At 25.5% G+C, this 23,751-nt stretch overlaps 1 pseudogene; it reads right to left on the bottom strand.

Moving 5' to 3' along the window:
- Positions 1-21,674: 21,674 nt before the first annotated feature.
- LOC126989629 (ADP-ribosylation factor-like protein 4C) lies at positions 21,675-23,310 on the bottom strand (annotated as a pseudogene).
- Between the last annotated feature and the right edge of the window lie 441 nt (positions 23,311-23,751).

The raw sequence follows: 23,751 nt of genomic DNA, 5'->3' as shown, positions 1-23,751 counted from the left end.
AAAACTACTCGGCATGGCAGACGCCATCCGGGCTACCAAGACTAGGGAATCAAAGGCTCCTTCTAGTACCAACTCTCGGCTCTTTTTCAACTACTGGAGATAGGATTCTGTTCTTACGGGAAAAGTTGATGAGGTACACATGGATTATAGTTTTCGCTCAGTTCACTCTCAGGTAAAGAGGGGTTGCTCAACATCGTGGGGTCCGCCTCAAAGTTCCTTTCGGTACGGCTACCGACGGGACGTTCGCGATTTGCGGGACCACTACGCTCATGTACTTTCCTTTGCTGCTAGAAATCGCGGGGTGATCAACGCCAATTGTAGAAAACTTGCGCAATTGCATACTAACATTGACGAACTGCTAGAGCAGACAAATAAGATGGTGAGGTTATCAACATAGTTGTCAAACAGATCGACCAGGTGAATCAGTTTCTCCTCCTAGATCAGGCCTTGCATGTATTGGAAAACGTCATTAACTCCGTCGCAACGGCTAATCAGGTTATTAGCAACATGGTTGATGCAGCGCACGGTGAGTCACCTGCCTTGTTCCTCTACACGATTTGAGAACGACTGTCCAGATCGGGTATCAAAATTATAGCCTGACGCCTTTATTCACCCGGACATGAGTCAATATTTTTATCCCTTGATTGAGTCCAGCCTCACCCCTGATGCCATAATCATTCATGTTCCGTTTCAGACGGCGGACGTGTTTGAGGCACAGTGTCCGTTCCTTTTCGGCAAAGGACAGTGTGTTTGGCCTGGACACGTCCCGTCTCTTATTCTAATCGCGAAGGATTTCGCTCTGTATTCAACGGGTAGCTTCTCTCTTGCAGTATTGCAAGGAGACGGTCTTCAGGCGATTCTATTGCTCTGCGTCTCTCTTTGCCTTCCTTCCAGTTCAGGGAGGGGTATGCGAGATCGCCCTCACCCGCGTGAACGCGTCTGACGCTCTTTCCTGTGCCCTACAAGCAGCTACCACCAACGCCTGTTTTCCATAAGAACTTTCAGGGTCTGCATTATTTTTATTCCCTCAGTCCTTCTATGTATCGGTCATCTGCCCGGAGGTACCACTTATCAACGGGTTACTGGTCACTATGCCATAGCGGAAGCATGCTATATCCGCTCCACTAACATAACAACCCGTCCCGGATTCGTCTGGTTTTCACGGCCACTATTTCCCATCGAGTGTTTCCTCTACGGTCTCTCGATGACATTCATTTCTCCAGCATCTCGGATGTGACTAATTCCCTTAATTCATTGTCTTTCGCGAACAAAACAGAGTTTGCGGAAACCCTGGAGGAAACGCTGCCTGATTATTTGCATCTCCCCTACCTGTACCCTGGTTTTTTGTACCAATGTTTCTGATGTTCGTCAGTCTAGTCGTCATGTGCTACCTTATTAGGAGAAACTCTGTCCTGCACGATTATTTGGTTGTGCAGACACGGCGACTGGATGCAGGAGGCCACTGGCAAGGTAGTTTTCCTTTTCTCAGACAAGTCAGGGGACAGAAACCTGGCTGCTCTATACTTAACATTGTACTGTGTTTCACTACTGTATTTTTTTTTAGGAGCTAGATCAACGTTTCATTGTCTGTACCTATGCCAGTTGATATTTTCTAATAAAAGTGTCCTTATATTTATATTTTTAGTGGTTTCTTATGTTTCATGTCACACACGTTGTGGTTTCCTCTCCTATTTATATTATAATTCACATCTGTTCTTACATAGCCAGTGTTTAATATAATTGTATCATCGGCATCTGTGACAAACTCCCACTATGTATGTTCATGGTACCTAGACTGCTATTTCGATTTTTATATATCGCGAGGTCGCGATCACTGGTAGGTGACCGAGCAGTGTTATAGTAGGATATCAATGTATTATTATTATTTAATATCACCACGAATTAGGCATACAATTGTCAATGGAAAAACCCACGACAGATAGATCACGCCACCTTATAGGAATGTCGTCCGTCAGTGTTTACCGTCTCAGTTTTGTATACTTAGCACTCCGATGGTGCGTGGAGGTCCTTGACATACGTGACCAATTGTAACCATTATTTTCCAACCTGTAACTCGCGACTCCTTCACGAGTCCGACTGACACAACGACAGTCGCTCTCGCTCCGTCGCTTCTTGTACATAAAGGCTACGAATATAATTCGCCTTAAAGGCTGAAGTCTTACTCAACACCCTTTAAACGCCCCCCGACAAGCCGTTACATATATATATATATATATATATATATATATATATATATATATATATATATATATATATATATATATATATATATATATATATATATATATATATATATATATATATATATATATATATATATATATATATATATATATATATATATATATATATATATATATATATATATATATATATATATATATATATCTATATTTTCATAAATATTTTGATTTTTTTTTTAATATTGTGTGTTTTTATTTTGATACGATTATACACTATTCTACTTGTTTTTTGTATATATTTTTTTCATAAATATTTTCATTATTTAATTATTATTATGTATAATTATATTATATAAATTTACTTTATTTAAATTTTTATATTATATATTTTTAATCAAATTTTCATTATTTTGCGTATTTTGTATATATACAAATTTACCTAGTTTTATGTGTATTTTGTATGTTTATTTTCATACAAATTTAAATTATTTTGTGTATTTTGTTGTATATATGTATATTTATATTAATACAAATAAACATTTTTATTTAGTATATTGTTTATTTGTTTTCATACTAATTTACATTAAATTATGTGTATTTTGTATACATTTTTTATACGTATTTACCTTATTTTATGTGTATTTTGTATATATATTTTTATAGAGAAATTTACATTGTTTTATGTGTGTTTGCATATCTATTTCAATACAAATTTACCATATTGTACGTGCATTATGTATATTTATTTCAATACAAATTTAATTATATGATGTGTGTTTTTTATACATATTTTATAAAATATGCTTTTTATGGGTATTTTGCCTCTTTATTTTCATATAAATTACTTTATTTTATTTATTGATATTCTGTGTATTTTGATACGATTTTACATTATTCTTTTTTGTATGTATTTTTTTTGCATATTTACATGCACATGGTACAAAATGCACATAAAATAAAGTAAATTTGCATAAAATATATATACAAAACACACATTAAACTAACAAATGCGTTATAAAATATGTATACAAAATACCTATGAAATAATCTAAATTCTTATCAATTAAATTAACAAATACCAATAAAATAATGTAATTTTTGGATGAAAATATATATAGAAAATACACTTAAATATAACCTAAATACAAATGCGAATAAAAATATATATACATAAAATATAATAATTAAATTCGTATCAAAATAAATAAACAAAATACCAATAAAATAATGTAAATTTGTATGAGAATATACACAAAATACATAAATATAATATTTATGTAAAAATATATATACAATATAATATATTTTTATAAATACCATGAATTTTATAAAATATATATTCAAAATAAATATCAAATAATGTAAATACAAATATATTTAATATAATATATTTAAATATGTGTTTTAAATATATATTTTATTTTATGTTGTATTTTGTATATCTATTTTCATACAAATACACATACTTTATTGATATTTTGTTGTTGTTATTTACATAATTTACATTATTATGTATATTTTGTATATAAATATATATTATACATTTTCAATGTATTTTGTATATATATTTTCTATAGAAATCTACGTTATTTTATGTGTATTCTTATATAGATTTTGAAACAAATTTACACTTTTATGTGTATTTGCATATTTTTTCAATACAAATTCACTTTATTGTATATGCATTTGTATATTAATTTTAATACAAATTTAATTATTCTATGTGTATTTGTATATATATATTTATATAAAATATACCTTATTTCATGGGTATTTTGCATCTTTATTTTCATACAAATTTACATTATTTCATTGATAATCTGCTCATTCATATCGATTCGATTTGACATTATTCTATGTGTATTTGTATATTATTTTCATACAAATATACGTTATTTTATGTGTATTTGTTTATATATTTTGACTCAAATTTACAATATGTTATGGGTATTTTGTATATATATTTCAAAAGAAATTTAACTAGTTTTATGCGTATTTTGTATATCTATTTTCATACAAACTCAAATTATTTCTATGTATTTTGTGTATATTTTTAATACAAATTTTAGTTATGTTATATTGTATTTTGTAAATATATTTTCATTCAAATATATATTATTTTATTGGTATTTTGTTGATTTATATTGATACGAATCTACATTATTTTATATGTACTTTGTATATATATATATTTTTATAATAATTTAAATTATTTAAAATTTATTTTGAATATACATTTTTATACAAATTCATGGTATTTTATGTGTATTTGTATATATTTTCAAATAAATTTACATTATTTTATGTGTATTTTGTACATATATATCATTACAAATTTACCTTATTTTATGTATATTTTGTATGTGTATTTTGTATATTTATATTTATACAAATGTACATTCTTTTATTGGTATTTTGTTTATTTATTTTGATTCGAATTTACATTATTATATGTGTATTTTGTATACATTTTTTATACGTATTTACTTAATTTTATATGTGTATTTTGTATATATATTTTATAGAAATCCACGTTATTTTATGTGTATTCATATATATTTTGAACAAATTTACATTGTTTTATATGTATTTTGCATATCTCTTTCAATACAAGTTTACATTATTGTATGTGCATTTGTATATTTATTTCAATACAAATTTAAATATTTTATGTGTATTCCTACAAATATACGTTCTTTTATCGGAATTTTTTTATTTATTTTGATACAATTTTCATTTTTTAGGTGTATTTGATATATATATTTTTACATTTATTAACATAATTTTATATGTATTTTGAATATATATTTTCATAGAAATTTACTCTATATGTATATGTATAGAAAATACACATGAAATAATCTAAATACGTATCGAAAAAAATGAAAAAAGTGATAAAATAATGTAATTTTGAATGAAAATATATATAGAACATACACATAAAACAACGTATATACAAATAAATATATACACATAAAATAATTTGAATTTGAATGAAAATAGATATAAAATAAACATAAAATAAAACAAATTTGTAATGAAATATATATACAAAATACATAAAATAATGAAAATTTGTTTCAAAATATATACGAATACACTTAAAATAACATGATTTCTATAAAATATATATACAAAATACACATGAAATGATGTAAATACGTATAAAATATATATACAAAATACATATTAAAAATGTAAATTCGTGACAAAATAAATAAGGAAAATATCAATAAGAGAATGTATTTGTATGAAAATACATATAAATACACATAAAACAACGTAAATTTGTATACAACTATATAAAATACACAAAATAAATTAATTTGTATGTAAATAAATTTACAAAATACACATAAAATTAGTTAAATTTGTATTGAAATACATATACAAAATACACATAAAATAATGTAAATTTGAATGAAAATATATAAACAAATACATAAATTAACGTAAATTTGTATAAAATATATACAAAATACTCATTAAATAATGTAAATATGTATAAAAATATATATACAAAACACAAATAAAATAATGTAAAATCGTATCAAAAAATACACAGAATGTTAATAAAATAATGTGAATTTGTATGAAAATTAATATTCAAAATACCCATAAAATACGCATTTGTATTTTTTATTTTAAATAAAAAAAACACACAAAAATTAATTTATAATAATTTTAAATAAATATACAAAATACACATACAATAAAAGGTAAATCTGTATTGAAATAGATATACAAAATACATATAAAACAATATAAATTTGTTTCAAAATATATATACGAATACACAAAAATAACGTAATTTAAAAATATATATACAAAATACACATAAAATAAGGTATACATATATAAAAATGTATACAAAATACACATAATTTAATGTAAATTCGTATCAAAAATAAATAAACAATATACCAATAACAAATGTGTATTTGTATTAATATAAATACAAAATACACATAAAATAATGTAAATTTATATAAATCTATATACAAAATACACAAAAGTAATTAAATTTGTATGAAAATAGATATACAAAATACACACAAATAAGCTAAATTTGAATTAGAACTATATATATATATATATATATATATATATATATATATATATATATATATATATATATATATATATATATATATATATATATATATATATATATATATATATATATATATATATATATATATATATATATATATATATATAAAATAAAGTAAATCTGTATCACAATATTTATACAAATACACATATAATAACGTAAATTAGTATAAAATATATAAACAAAATACATTAGATAATGTAAATACGTATAAAAAAATATGTACAAAATACACATATAATCATGTAATTCGTATCAAAATAAATAAACAAAATACCAATGAAATAATATAAATTTGTATGAAAAATCATATACAAAAAACACATAAAATAACGCAAATTTCTATGAAAATATATGTACAAAAATGCACATCAAATAAATTAGCATTAAAATACATATATACAAATATACATTAAATAACAAGAATTTGTATAAAATTTGTTTCAAAATATATACGAATACACACAATAAAATAACGTAAATTCTTATGAAAATGTATATTCAAAAAACACATAAAATAATTTAAATACGTAGAAAAATATATATGCAAAATACACATAAAATAATGTAAATTTGTATGAAAATATATAAACAAATACACATTAAATAATGTAAATATGTATGAAAAAAATATATTCAAAATACATATAGAATAATGTTAAATCGTATCAAAATAAATAAACAGAATATCAATAAAATAATGTAAATTTGTATGAAAATAAAAATGCAAAATCTCCATATAATAACGCATATTTGCATATAAATATATATACAAAATACATATAAAATAATTAAATTTGTATTAAATTAAATATAAAAAATGCAATTACAATAAAGTAAATTTGTATTTAATAGATATACAAAATACACATCAATAATGGAAGTTTGTATGAAAATATATATACGAATTCTCATAAAATAGAGTAAATTTCTATGAAAATATACATAAAAAATAGATATACAAAATACACATATAACTAGTTAAATTTGTATTTCAATACATGTACACAAAACACTTAAAATAATGTAAATTTGTATGAATTTAAAAAAAATTAACATAAAATAACATAGATATTTTATATAAAAATATATATAAAATACACATAGAATAATGTAAAATCATATATAAATAAATAAACAGAATATCAATAAAATAATGTAAATTTGTATGAAAAAAATACAATACCCATAAATAAAAGCATATTTAAAAAAATACATATACGAAAATAAACATAGAATAATCACATTTTGTATTAAAATTAATATACAAAATGCACACAATAAAGTAATTTATTATTGAAAAATATACAAAATACACATAAAACAATGTAAATTTGTTTCAAAATATATATACGAATACACATAAAATAACGTAGATTTCTATAAATATATATACAAAATACACATGAAATGATGTAAATACGTATAAAATATATATACAAAATACACATTAAATAATGTAAATTCGTGTCCAAAATAAATAAACAAAATATCATGAAAATAATGTGTATTTGCATGAAAATGAATATACAAAATACAAAATTAAATAACCTAAATTTGTATAAAACTATATAAAAACAAAAATAATTTAAACTTGTAAAATAAATATACAAAAACACATAAAATTAGGTAGTTTTGCTTTGAAATACATATACAAAATACACATAAAATAATGTGAATTTGAATGAAAATATATAAACATATACACTTAAAATAACGTAAATTTGTATCAAATATATATATAAATACACATTAAATAATGTAAAAAATAGATACAAAACACAAATAGAATAATGTAAAATCGTATCAAAATAAATACACATTAATAAAATAATGTAAATTTGTATGCAAATTAAGATGCAAAATACCCATAAAATAACTCATTTTTATAAAAAATATACGAAAACACATAAAATATCTGATTTTGTATTAAAATAAGTATAAAATGCACATACAATAAGGAAATTTATTGAAATGAATGCATAAAATACATATAAAACAATGTAAATTTGTTTCAAAATATATAAAGGAATACACCTAAAATAACGTAGATTTCTATAAAAATATATATACAAAATACATATAATTAAGCAAATACGTATAAAAAAAGTATACAAAATACACATAAAATAATGTAAACTCGTATCAAAATAAATAAACAAAATACTAATAAAAGAATGTGTGTTTGTATAAATATAAATATACAAAATACACATAAAATAACGTAAATTTGTATAAAACTATATACAAAAAAAATACAAAAGTAATTAAATTTGTATTAAAATAGATATACAAAATTCACATAAAATAAGCTAAATTTGAAATGAAATATATAAACAAAATACATAAAATAATGTAAATTTGTATCAAAATACTTATAAAAATACACATATAATAACGTAAATTTGTATAAAAATATATAAACAAAATACACATTAAATAATGTAAATACGTATAAAAAATGTACAAAATACACAAACAATCATGTAATAAAATAAAATAAAATAAAATAATATAAATTTCTATGAGAAAACATATACAAAATACACATAAATAACACAAATGTCAATAAAAATATATATAATATAATATATTTTTATACATATTTAAAATATTTAAAAGTATATTTTGTACATATATATTTTATCCAAATTTACGTTATTTTATGTGTATTTGTTTATATATTTTCATACAAATTTACATTATTTTATGTGAGTTTTGTATATGTATTTCAAAACAAATATGACTAACTTTATGTGTATTTTGCATATCTATTTTCAAACATATTTAAATTATTTTTGTGTATTTTTGTATATATTTTTATACAAATTTTAGTTATTTTATTTGTTTTTTGTATATATATATTTTCTACATATATACATTCTTTTATTGGAATTTTGTGTATTTATTTTGTTACGAGTTTACATTTTTTATGTGTATTTTTTATATATATTTTTTCTACGTATTTAAATTATTTATATATTTTATAAATACATTTTCATAAAAATTTTACGTTATTTTATTGTGTATTCGTATATATTTTGAGACAAATTTTATACAAATTCATGTTATTTTATGTATTTGTATATATATTTTCATACAAATTTATATTATTTTATGTGTATTTTTACATATATTTTATTACAAACTTACCTTATTTTATATTTATTTTGTATATTTATTTCAATACAAATTTACCTAATATTATATTTCTTTTCAAACAAATTTAAATTATTCTTGTGTATTTTTGTATATAGTTTTATACAAATTTAGGTTATTTTATACGCATTACATTATTTAGTGTGTGTTTTGTATATATTTTATGCAAATTTCATTTTATTTTATGTGCATTTTTGTATATATATATTTTTTTATAGACATTTGCTTTATTTGTATATGTTTTCTCATACAAGTTTACATTATTTTATTGCTATTTTGTTTATTTATTTTGATACGAATTACATGAATATATGTGTATTTTGTTACATATTTAATATACGTATTTACATTACTTAATGTGTATTTTGTTTATATATTTTTAAACAAATCTACGTTATTATATGTATTTCTATAAATATTTTGATACAGATTTACATTATTTGATGTATTTTGTATGTATATTTCAATTCAAATTTAGCTTATTTTAGCTGTATTTTGTATATATATTTTCATACAAATTTAATACTTCTGTGTATATTTATTGTATAGTTTTATAAATTTACGATGTGTATTTTCTATATTTATATTTATACAAATACTTTCTTTTACTGGTATTTTGTTTATTTATTTTGATACGATTTTAAGTGTATTTGCATTCATTTTTTTTATACGTATTTACTTCATTTTTATGTGTATTTTGTATATATTTTATAGAAATCTACGTTATTTTGTGTGTATTCGTATATGTATTTTGAAAACAAATTTACATTGTTTTATATGTATTCTTCATATCTATTTTAATACAAATTTATCTTATCGTATGTGCATTTTTTTATATTTATTTTCATACAAATTTTAATATTTTATGTATTTTGGTACATATATTTTTTTAAAAATGCGTTATTTGGCTATTATTTTGCATCTTTATTTTCCTACAAATTTACATTATTTTATTAAAATTCTGTGTATTTATTTTTGAGACGATTTTACATTATACTATTTGTGTTTTTGTATATATTTTTTATACATATTTACATTATTTAATATGTAATTTTGTATATATATTTGATACAAATTTACGGTATTTTAAGTGTATATGTTTATATATTTTCATTCAAATTTCCATTATTTTATGTGTATTTTGTATATATTTTCAATACAAATTTATCTAATTTTATGTGTATTTTGTATATATATTTTATACAAATCTACGTTATTTATATGTTTATTCGTATATATGTTTTGAAACAAATTTACATTGTTTTATATGTATTTTGCATAACTATTTCAATACAGATTTACCTTATTGTATGTGTATTTTGTATATTTATTTTAATACAAATTAGTTTTTTATGTGTATTTTTGTATATATATTAAAAAGTGTTATTTATGGGTATTTTGCTTCTTTTATTTTCATACAAATTTACATTTTTTATTAATATTTTGTGTATTTATTTTGATACGATTTTACATTATTCTATTTGTGTTTTGTATATATTTTTTTATACAAATTTACGTTATTTTAAGTGTATTTGTTTATTAATTTTCATTCAAATTTACATTAATTTATGTGTATTTTGTATATGTATTTCAATACAAATTTACCTAATTTTATGTGTATTTTGTATATTTATTTTCATACAAATTTAAATTATTTCTGTATTTTGTATATAGTTTTATACAAATTTATGTTATCTTATGTGTATTTTGTATATTTATTTCATACAAATACACATTCTTTTATTGATATTTTGTTTATTTATTTTGACATAATTTACATTATTTAATGTGTATATATATATATATATATATATATATATATATATATATATATATATATATATATATATATATATATATATATATATATATATATATATATATATATATATATATATATATATATATATATATATATATATATATATATATATATATATATATATATATATATATATATATATATATATATATATATATATATATATATATATATATATATTTACATGTGTATTTTTTATATTTATAAAAAATGCGTTATTTTATGGGTATTTTGCATCTTTATTTTCATACAAATTTACATTGTTTTTTTTACATTCTAAGTATTTATTATGATACGATTTTACATTATTCTATTTATTGTTTTATATATATATTTTTATACATATTTACATTATATAATGAGTATTTTGTATATATTTTATACACATTTACTTATTTTTATGTATTTGTTTATATATTTTCATTCAAATTTACATTATTTTATGTGTATTTTGTATATGTATTTCTATACAAATTTACCTAATTTTATGTGTATTTTGTATATTTATTTTCATACAAATATAATTTATTTTTGTGTATTTTTATATATACTTTTATACAAATTTACGTTATTTTATGGGTATTTTGTATATGTATTTTCATACAAATTTACATTATTTTATTGATATTCTCTTTATTTATTTTGATACGATTTAACATTATCCTATGTGTTTTTTGTATATATTTTTTTTATACATATTTACATTATTTAATGTTCATTTTGTATATATATATTTTATCCAAATTTACATTATTTTATGTGTATTTGTTTATATATTTTCATACATATTTATACTATTTTATGTGTTTTTTGTATATATATTTTTCTACGTATTTAAATTATTTTATGTGTATTTTGTATTTACATTTTCATGAAAAAAATACGTTATTTTATTGTGTGTATAAGTATATATTTTGATACACATGTTTTACAAATTCATGTTATTTAATGTGTATTTGTATATATATTTTCATACAAATTTATATTATTTTATGTGTATTTTTTCATATAATTATTACATTACAAATTTACCTTATTTTATGTTTATTTTGTATATTTATTTCATTCAATTTTAAATTATTTTATATGTATATTTGTATTTGTATTTAGGTTATTTTATGTGTATTTTGTATATATATTTTCATCCAAAATTACATTATTTTATTGGTATTTCTTAATTTAATTCGACACGAATTTAGATTATTTCATAGGTATTTTGTATACATATTTTTATACTCATTTACATTATCTAATGTGTGTTTTGTATATATATATTTTTATGCAAATTTACTTTAATGTTCATTTTGTACATATATTTTATAGAAATTTGCGTTATTTTATGTATATAGTTTTATATAAATTTACGTTATTTATGTGCATTTTGTATATTTATATTTATACAAATACACATTCTTTCATTAGTATATTTTTATTTACATATACGAATTTACATTTACATTATTTTATGTGTATTTTGTTTACATTTTTTATACGTATTTACTTAATTTTGTGTATTTTGTATATGTATTTTATAGAAATCTACGTTTTATGTGTATTCGTATATATATTTTGAAACAAATTTACATTATTTTTAGATGTATTTTGCATATCTATTTCAATACAAATTTACTTTATTGTATGTGCATTTGTATATTTATTTTAATACAAGTTCAAATATTTTTGTGTATTTTGCATATCAATAATTTTATAAAAAGTGCGTTATTTTATAGGTATTTTGCATCTTAATTTTCATTTTATATGTACTTTGTATATATTTTTATACGCTTTACATTATTTATTTATTTTGAATATATATTTTATACAAATTCATGGTATTTCATGTGTATTTGTATATATATTTTCATATAATTTTACATTATTGTATGTGTATTTTGTACATATATTTTATTAGAAATCTACCTTATTTTATGTTTATTTTGTATGTATTTATGTGTATTTTGTATATTTATATTTATCCAAATACACATTCTTTTATTGGTATTTTGTTTATTTATTTTAATTCGAATTTACACTATTTTATGTGTATTTTGTATACATTTTTTTATACGTATTTACTTAATTTTATGTGTATTTTGTATATATATTTTTATAGAAATCTACGTTTTTTATTTGTATTCATTCGTATATATATTTTGAAACAAATTTACATTTTTTTATATGTATTTTTGCATATCTCTTTCAATACTAATTTACCTTATTGTATGTGCATTTTGTATATTTATTTCAATGCAAATTTAAATATTTTATGTGTATTTTGGTACATATATTTTCATAAGATTACGAAAATTTGAATAAAAATATATACAAAAAAACAAAAACATAAATTTCAATTTGTATGAAAAAAGATATACAAAATACACATAATTAATTAAATTTGTATTTAAATACATGTACAAAATACACATAAAATAATGTAAATTTGTATGAAATGAAAACAAATTCACATAAAATAACGTACATTTGTACAAAACAGACATACAAAATAATTTTAAGTGTATTTTGTATATTTATTTTCATACAAATTTAAATTATTTTTTGTGTATTTTTGTATATAGTTTTATACAAACTTAGGTTATTTTATGAGTATTTTGTATATCTATTTTCATACAAATACAAATTCTTTTATTGGTATTTTGTTTAATTATTTTGACGAGAATTAAAATTTTTTAATGTGTATTTTTTATATATATTTTTATACGTATTTACATCATTTCATGTGTATTTTGTACATATATTTCAATAGAAATCTACGTTATTTTATGTGTATTCGTATATAGATTTTTAAACAAATTTACCCTTTTATGTGTATTTTTCTTATTTTTTCAATACAAATTTACCTTATTGTATATGCATTTTGTATATTAATTTTAATACGAAGTTAATTATTCTATGTGTATTTTTGTATATGTATTTTTATAAAAATATGCTTTATTTTATGGGTATTTTGCATCTTTATTTTCATCCAAATTTACGTTATTTTATTGATATTCTGCTCATTCATTTTGATACGATTTGACATTATTCTATGTGTATTTTGGATATATTTTCATACAAATTTACGTTATTTTATGTTTATTTGTTTTATATAATTTGACACAAATAAACAATAATTTATGGGTAATTTGAATATATATTACAAAAGAAATTTACCTAGTTTTATGTGTATTTTGAATATCTATTTTCATACAAACTCAAATTATTTTATGTATTTTGTATATATTTCAATACAAATTTTAGTTATGTTATGTGTATTTTGTAAATCTATTTTCATTCAAATATATATTATTTTATTGGTATTATGTTGATTTATATTGATGAATTTACATTATTTTATATGTACTTTGTATATATATTTTATACGCATTTACATTATTTAATATTTATTTTGAATATATAATTTTATCCAAATTCATGGTATTTTATGTATTTGTATATATTTTCATATAAATTTACATTATTTTATGTGTATTTTGTACATATATTTCATTACAAATTTACCTTATTTTATGTTTATTTTGTATGTGTATTTTGTACATTTATATTTATACAAATACACATTCTTTAATTGATATTTTGTTTATTTATTTTGTTTCGAATTTATATTATTTTATGTGTATTTGTTTACATTTTTTATACGTATTTACCTAATTTTATGTGTATTTGTATATATATTTTTATAGAAATCTACGTTATTTTATGTGTATTCGTATATATATTTTAAAACAAATTTACATGGTTTTATATGTATTTTGCATAACTCTTTCAATAGAAGTTTACCTTATTGTATATGCATTTGTATATTTATTTCAATACAAATTTAAATATTTTATGTGTATTTTGGTATATATATTTTATAAGAAATGCGCTATTTGATGTAATTTGCATCTTTATTTTCATACAAATTTACATTATTTTATTAATATTCTTTGTATTTATTTTGATACGATTTTACATTATTCTATTTGTTTTTTGTATATATTTTTTTTATACATATTTACATTATTTAATGTGTATCATGCATATATATTTCATACAAATTTATTATCTATTATTTATTTTCATACAAATACACATTCTTTTTATAATATTTTGTTTATTTATTTTGACACGAATTTACATTACTTAATATGTATTTTATATATATATTTTTATACGTATTTACATAATTTCATGTGTATTTTGTATATATATTTCTATAGAGATCTACGTTATTTTATGTGTATTCGTATATATATTTTAAAACAAATTTACACTGTTTTATTTGTATTTTGCGTTTTTTTTCAATACAAATTTACCTTATTGTATGTGTGCATTTTGTATATTAATTTTAATACAAATTTAATTATTCTATGTGTATTTTTGTATATGTATTTTTAAAAAAAAATATGCTTTATCATATGGGTATTTTGCATCTTCATTTTCATATAAATTTAAATTAGTTTATTGATATTCTGTGTACTTATTTTGATACGATTTTACATTATTCTATGTATAACAAAAATAAATACAGAATACACAAATATAGATATGCAAGATACATATAAACAATGTAAATTTGTTTCAAAATATATATACGAATACACATGAAATAAGGTAGATTTCTATAAAAATATATATACAAAATACACATAAAATTAAGTAAATACGTATAAAAATTGTATACAAAATACACATAAAATAATGTAAATTAGTATCAAAATAAATAAACAAAATACCAATAAAAGAATGTGTATTTGTATAAATATAAATATACAAAATACACATAAAATAACGTAAATTTATATAAAACTATATACAAAAATACACAGAAGTAATTAAATTTGTAATAAAATATATACAAAATACACACAAAATAAGCTAAATTTGAATTGAAATATATATACAAAATACATGAAATAAAGTAAATTTGTATCAAAATATTTATACAAATACACATATAATAACGTAAATTTGTATGAAAATATATAAACAAAATACACATTAAATAATGTAAATACGTATAAAAAAAATATGTACAAAATACACATATAATCATGTAATTCGTATCAAAATAAATAAACAAAATACCAATAAAATAATATAAATTTTTATGAGTAAACGTGTATGTTGCATATTTTTTCAATACAAATTTACCTTATTATATACGCATTTTGTATATTAATTTTAATACAAATTTAATTATTCGATGTTTTTTTGTATCTGTATTTTTATAAACATATGCTTTATTTTTTGGGTATTTTGCATCTTTATTTTCATACAAATTTACATTATTTTATTGATATTCTGCTCATTCATTTTGATACGAATTGACATTATTCTATGTGTATTTTGTATATATTTTTCATACAAATTTACGTTATTTTATGTGTATTTGTTTATATATTTTGACACAAATTTACAATATTTTACGGGTATTTTGTATATACATTTCAAAAGAAATTTACCTAGTTTTATGTGTATTTTGTATATCTATTTTCATACAAACTCAAATTATTTCTATGTATTTTTGTATATATTTTAACACAAATTTTAGTTATGTTATGTGTATTTTGTAAATCTATTTTCATTCAAATATATATTATTTTATTGGTGTTTTGCTAATTTATATTGATACGAATTTACATTATTTTATATGTACTTTGTATATATATTTTCATACGCTTTTACATTATTTAATATTTATTTTGAATATATATTTTTATACAAATTCATGGTATTTTATGTGTATTTGTATATATATCTTCATATAAATTTACATTATTTTATGTGTATTTTGTACATATATTTTATTACAAATCTACCTTATTTTATTTTTATTTTGTATGTGTCTTTTTTATATTTATATTTATCCAAATACACATTCTTTTATTGGTATTTTGTTTATTTATTTTACTCCGAATTTACATTATTTTATGTGTATTTTGTATACTTTTTTTTATACGTATTTACTTAATTTTATGTGTATTTTGTATATATATTTTTATAGAAATCTACTTTTTTTATTTGTATTCGTATATATATTTTGAAACAAATTTACATTGTTTTATATGTATTTTTGCATATCTCTTTCACTACAAGTTTACCTTATTGTATTTGCATTTTCTATATTTATTTCAATGCAAATTTAAATATTTTATGTGTATTTTGGTATATATATTTTTATAAGAAATGGGAATTTTGCATCTTTATTTTCATACAAATTACCATTATTTTATTAATATTCGGTGTATTTATTTTGATACGATGTTACATTATTCTATTTGTTTTTTGTATATACTTTTTTATACATATTTACATTATTTAATGTGTATCTTGCATATATATTTTATACAAATTTATTATCTATTATCTATTTTCATACAAATACACATTCTTTTCATGATATTTTGTTTATTTATTTTGACACGAATCTACATTATTTGATATGTATTTTGTATATATATTTTTATACGTATTTACATAATTTCATATGTATTTTGTATATATATTTCTATAGAAATCTACTTTATTTTATGTGTATTCGTACATATATTTTGAAACAAATTTACATTGTTTTATATGTATTTTTGAATATCTCTTTCAATACAAATTTACATTACTGTATATGCATTTTGTATATTTATTTCAATACAAATTTAAATATTTTATGTGTATTTTGGTAAATATATTTTTATAAAAAATGCGATAATTTTTCGGAATTTTGCATCTTTATTTTCATACAAATTTACATTATTTTATTGATATTCTGAGTATTTATTTTGATACGATTTTACATTATTCTATTTGTTTTTTTGTATATATTTTTTTATACACATTTACATTATTTAATGTGTATCTTGCATATATATTTTATACAAATTTACGTTATTTTAAGTGTATTTGTTTATATATTTTTATTCAAATTTACATTATTTGATGTGTATTTTGTATAGTATTTCAATACAAATTTACCTAATTTTATGTGTATTTTGTATATTTCTTTTCAAACAAATTTAAATTATTTTTGTGTATTTTTGTTTATAGTTTTATACAAATTTAAGTTATTTTATGTACGCATTTACATTATTTAGTGTGTGTTTTGTATATATATTTTTATGCAAATTTACTTTATTTTATGTGCATTTTTGTACATATATTTTTATAGAAATTTGCATTATTTGTATATGTTTTCTCATACATAAAATAATGTAAATTTGTATCAAAATACTCATACAAATACACATATAATAACGTAAATTTGTATAAAAATATATAAACAAAATACACATTAAATAATGTAAATACGTATAAAAAAAATGTACAAAATACACAAATAATCATGTAATTCGTATCAAAATAAATAGACAAAATACCAATAAAATAATGTAAATTTCTATGAGAAAACATATACAAAATACACATAAATAACGGAAATATCAATAAAAATATATATAATATAATATATTTTCATACATATCTAAAACATTTAATGTATATTTTGTATATATATTGAAAGATACATAGACAGCACCTTGGAACTGTGTCAGAGATGAATGAATATATGTGAAATTCATTTATAAAAAAAAAAGAAACCGTGTGTAAGAGAGAAGCTTGTAAATAAATAAAATAAATACAATATGAGGTTCAACTGAAAGAGACATAGACAGCACCTTGGAATCGTGTCAGAGATAAATGAATATATCATATGAAATTCAGTTATAAAAAAAAATATGGAAGCCGTGTGTGAGAGAGAAGATTGTAAATAAATAAAATAAATACAATATGAGGTTAAAGTGAAAGATACATAGAAAATACCTTGGAATTGTGGTAGAGGTAAATGAATATATGATGCGAAATTCAGTTATAAAAAAAAAAGAAACCGTGTGTGAGAGAGAAGCTTGTAAATAAATAAAATAAATACAATATGATGCCAAATTCAGTTATGCTTAGAAGGTCTGGGAGTTGTGTTAAGAGATAGAAAAATATGATATGGAATTAAATTATAAAAAAGTCCTGGAAGCTAAGAGAGAAACTTCTAAAATGGATAATTATATGAACCAGCCGCCAGCGTGTCGCCCAACGTGAAATCAGCGACGCTTTCTCCAGTGCCGCGTGTGTGTGTGGGCTGTGAGGAACGTTTCTGGTGGCTTTCTCCTGAGTAACCAACGTTTTGTGTGGGTGCTCTGTTTTGCTCTCCTTTTTTCTTCTTTTTGTTTTGATGTTTTGTTTTTGTTTTTGTTGTTTTATTTTGTTTTGCATTTGTTCTTGTAGTTCCTTTCTTTCTTTTCTTGTTTTGTTTTTGTTTTTTTGTTTTTTTTCTTTTCCTTTCTTTCTTTTTCTTCTTTTCTTTTTCTATTTTTTTCTTTTTCTTCGTACAACAACAACAACAACAACAACAACAACAACCACTACTACTACTACTACTACTACTACTACTACTACTACTGCTGCTACTACTTCTACATTTTTTTTTTTTACAACATAAATGATACCTCCACCCATGTTTATTTTCCCGACATATAATCATGGAGGGCTCCATAGCTTGGAGGTCATTAGCCCCAACTCTGTTCGCTAATGACTGTGGCATCCAACCATATCACTAATACTACCTGACACTAAATCACCTATCATCTATTACGTCTAGATCCCCCTTTCCTTCCCTACTCCAGTCACTCCCGACCCACCCTAATGTCACTCTCCACCACTGTGGCTTCATAGTCCATATTGGAGATGTTGGTGGCTCTCGGGCCAGAGTGTCTGGTGCCCCTGAGACATAGGATGGCCGACCTGAGCAGGGAGAACGAGAGGCGACACCTCATCCAGGCGACAACGTGGCTCCTTGGCTGATGCTTCTTTTCTGAGATTAGTTCCGCGAGACGTGCGTAGAAGCATTGGGCCCTGGGACCCATCCGCCGGATGTGGTGAAGACGAGGGGTGAAGCTGCCCTGATCCACATGTTGGATTCTTTCACCGTATGCCCTTGTCTTCTCCTGCTCGTTCCTGTGGTGGGCGGCTTGCAGGGGCAACTCACGGTGACAGGCAGCCATCGGGTCGAATATGCGGATGTCCATTAACGCCCGCTGTCCGCGCACCCAGAATCCGCGGGCACCCATCAACCCGTGCCTCCTGTGAGGTATTGGCTGTCCTGTACCGAAGGTGTTCGCCGTCCAGGGGAAGCAGTGCCGGCTCGGTAGTGACGTCTTGGCATACCTTCCCGAGCATGCTGGCTGTCAGATCCCTCACTTCATCGTGTCGAATACAGACAAAGCCTCCTTTTTTACATGTCATGGTGTGGGTGACATCATTTGGTGATCCACATGCACAGAGATCAGGCAGTCCCTCAATCGGCCAGCCATATCTCAGAGCAATGGCGTCGACAAATTCTTGTTTGTTGAGGCTGAAACCCTTTGCTCTGATTGGTAATGACGTTAGCCAGTTAGAGGCACCTGCCTCCTGTGCTGTGTGTATTTTTCTACACATTTCTGTGGACAGGTGGTGTGTAAGACGGTCCAGCTCGTCTTTTTGGGCCTGTTGCCTTTCTTCTAAGATTTTTCTTTTAATATCTCTTATTTCTGTTTGGTCTATCTCGTCCTCTGCCTCCTGAGCGATGATCCTGTTGATGAGTGACCTGGTAAGGCTGATGGAGTTTTGGTTCTCCTTATCTGCCAGCTTCTCAGGGTTGGTGATCCCCATCCCACCCAGTCTTGGGGGACTACTTCTACTATTACAACAACAACAGTAACAACTACATCTATTATCACTTCAACTACTACTTCAACTACTACTACTACAACTACTACTACTACTACTACTACTACTACTACTACTACTACTACTACTACCACCACCACCACCACATCACCTGTTTGCGTGTTACTTTACCAAGAGGGTCAATAGATGTTTTGAAGCTCTCTGAATCCTCTCTGTTCGGTTGTTTTGGTGGGGACAGCGGGGATCATAAAGGGTCACGAGCGGTCAGAGGTCACGGTCACGGTAAACAAGAGGTCAGGTCAGATCAGGGAGGGTCAGGAGGCATAGCAGGTCACGCGGTTAGTTTTAATATACTGCTCTTTGTAATGTTGTTTACGTTCACTTTCTCCGTCTGTGTTTTTTTTCCTCTTTTTTTTACTGGTTCTTGTTCTTCCTCCTGTTCTTGATCTGCTGGCTCTCCTAGTTATTCGTGTTCTTGATCTTTTTCTAGTTCTTAATCTGGTTCTTCTTTTCTACTCGTATTTTTTATGGTGCTGTTGTTCTTGTTTTTCTCGTTTTTTTTCCGTGCCTGGTTTTGGCCTATAATGATGAAAGAAGCAATTAGTTTCTGTGCGCGTCCAACGTAGATCGATAGAAGAGTGGTAAAGATAATAATACTTCCACATAGTTTCAACAGTATAACAAAATATATTTCCTACATCTTTATAAATACGGCTATTTACATATACATTTGTCTCAAGGGATGCGCGTACGTATAATACAGTTGTACTACATGTAACACTGACCAGAGCCTGTTGTGTGTGTGTGTGTGTGTGTGTGTGTGTGTGTGTGTGTGTGTAATTCACCAAGGCCTGATCACGAGTTGGACTCGCTTTCGCCAGCAGGTACCCTCCCGACACGAGGAAGTGCATGCTCATTATCGTCGATCTCTGGGTACTGCCAGGACCTCACACACCACACACCCCATCCCCCTTGCTCAAGGGGGGACAGTAACCACTCCTAGTCAACGGAAAGAATCCGGCCTGAGCGGGGCTCGAACCGCCGCCTGTTTGACCTTGAAGCCTTGCAGCGCCGCGCTCTAACCGATTGAGCTACCGGAGCGGTGTGTGTGTGTGTGTGTGTGTGTGTGTGTGTGTGTGTGTGTGTGTGTGTGTGTGTGTAATGGTCTGATCACACAATAGTCTCACGATTGCCAACTATTACTTTTCCCGGATGAGCGACTCACAAGTGACGGATCTCTGGGTACGGGCTACGTGCTTGTGTATGTGTGACGTTTCTGGCTATTGCACAATAAATATTATAAATACACCCCTTCAAACACTGCATGCACGCTTCACACACACACACACACACACACACACACACACACACACACACACACATTATCACATACGTCAGCCACCAGTGGCACTCAGTTGTCTGTAGTTCCCCGCCTGTCCCCATACGAGTACTCGGGCTCCCTCGCCTCACGCCTCGGGGGTCCAGGGGTCTGGTGCGGGGCTGGGCAGGGATAAACTGAAGGAGGTGGGGGCGGCGGGGAGCATAGGGTGACCCGCAAGTCAACCCCGTGAGAGCGAGGCCCGGCGTGCCTTGAGGAGGAGGCGGCGCAGGAGATCCATGGCCTCGGGCAGACCCTCGCCGGTGACGGCACAGGCGGGTGCAAGGCCCCAGGGCTGGGCGGGCGGCAGGTCGTGCAGGCCGAGGGCGTCAGCCATGGCGGCGGGCGTCCTGGCTCCCGGCAGATCCAGTTTGTTGGCCAGCACCAGCAGCGGCGGCCGTGAGCGGCGCAGCGCGGCGCTCTATGCCGCTTGCCGGCGCACCAGGACGTGCAACTCGTGGCGTGCCTCCTCCAGCCACTCCTCGCCGCTGCTGGCATCCTCCACGAACAGCACCGCGTCGGCGCCGCGCGTGTAGGCGCGCCAAAGGGGTCGCACGCGCTTAGCGCCGCCCACGTCCCATGCCACCCAGGAGCAGCCGCCGCCCCGCAAACATTCGCAGTTGAAGCCGACGGTGGGCACGGTGTTCACGTAGTGGCCGTACTTGAGCCGCAGCAGCGCCGTAGTCTTGCCCGACGAGTCGAGGCCCACGAGCACCAGTGTGGGCGGCCCCACCACGAGCCCCGCCAGGCCCGCCAGCCCCGCCGCCACCACGCGGCCCACGCCCAGCACGCCGCCCACGAGGCCCCCAGCTCCTGCCCCAGCAGCTGCATGTGTGGCGAGGCGCGGCGCGGCGGTGTGCGCACTGCCCGTGTCCACCTGCCAACCCGCACACAGCCACACTGGCCTGGCCGGCCGCCGCATGCCACACGCGTGCCGCCACTCTCACATTCATCCTGGCCACCTTCCTCCTCCTCCTCCTTTTCCTCAGCCATTCGTCTGAGTAGCCAGAGTGCCCTGTAAGTGGCTACAAAGTACCCCTGTGAGTTGCTACGTAGCATTCTTCAGTAGGCAACACAGTTGATACAGTGCAGCCTTCTGAGTAGTAGCCTAAAACAGTCCACTGCTCAGCTGGAGTAGCAGACAGCGTTGGGCACTCTACGGAGTACACTACTCAACAGTCACAGAGTAGACGCTGCAACGTGTTGGAAGCGGCAGTGTGTCCATCAGTGGTGGGCACCGCTAACCAAAAAGTCAGCTTCGCTAACTGGTAATCCACTGACTATAATATTAACTTCGCATATGCTAAACCGCTAAACCGATAAAGAAATTAGTGGAAGCTAACGCTAACCGCTAACCGCTATT

This window comes from Eriocheir sinensis, unplaced genomic scaffold (genome assembly GCF_024679095.1).
Source record: "Eriocheir sinensis breed Jianghai 21 unplaced genomic scaffold, ASM2467909v1 Scaffold125, whole genome shotgun sequence".
Lineage (NCBI taxonomy): Eukaryota > Metazoa > Arthropoda > Malacostraca > Decapoda > Varunidae > Eriocheir > Eriocheir sinensis.
Note: the sequence above shows the minus strand (reverse complement) of the source record. Positions and strands in the feature narration are given on the sequence as shown.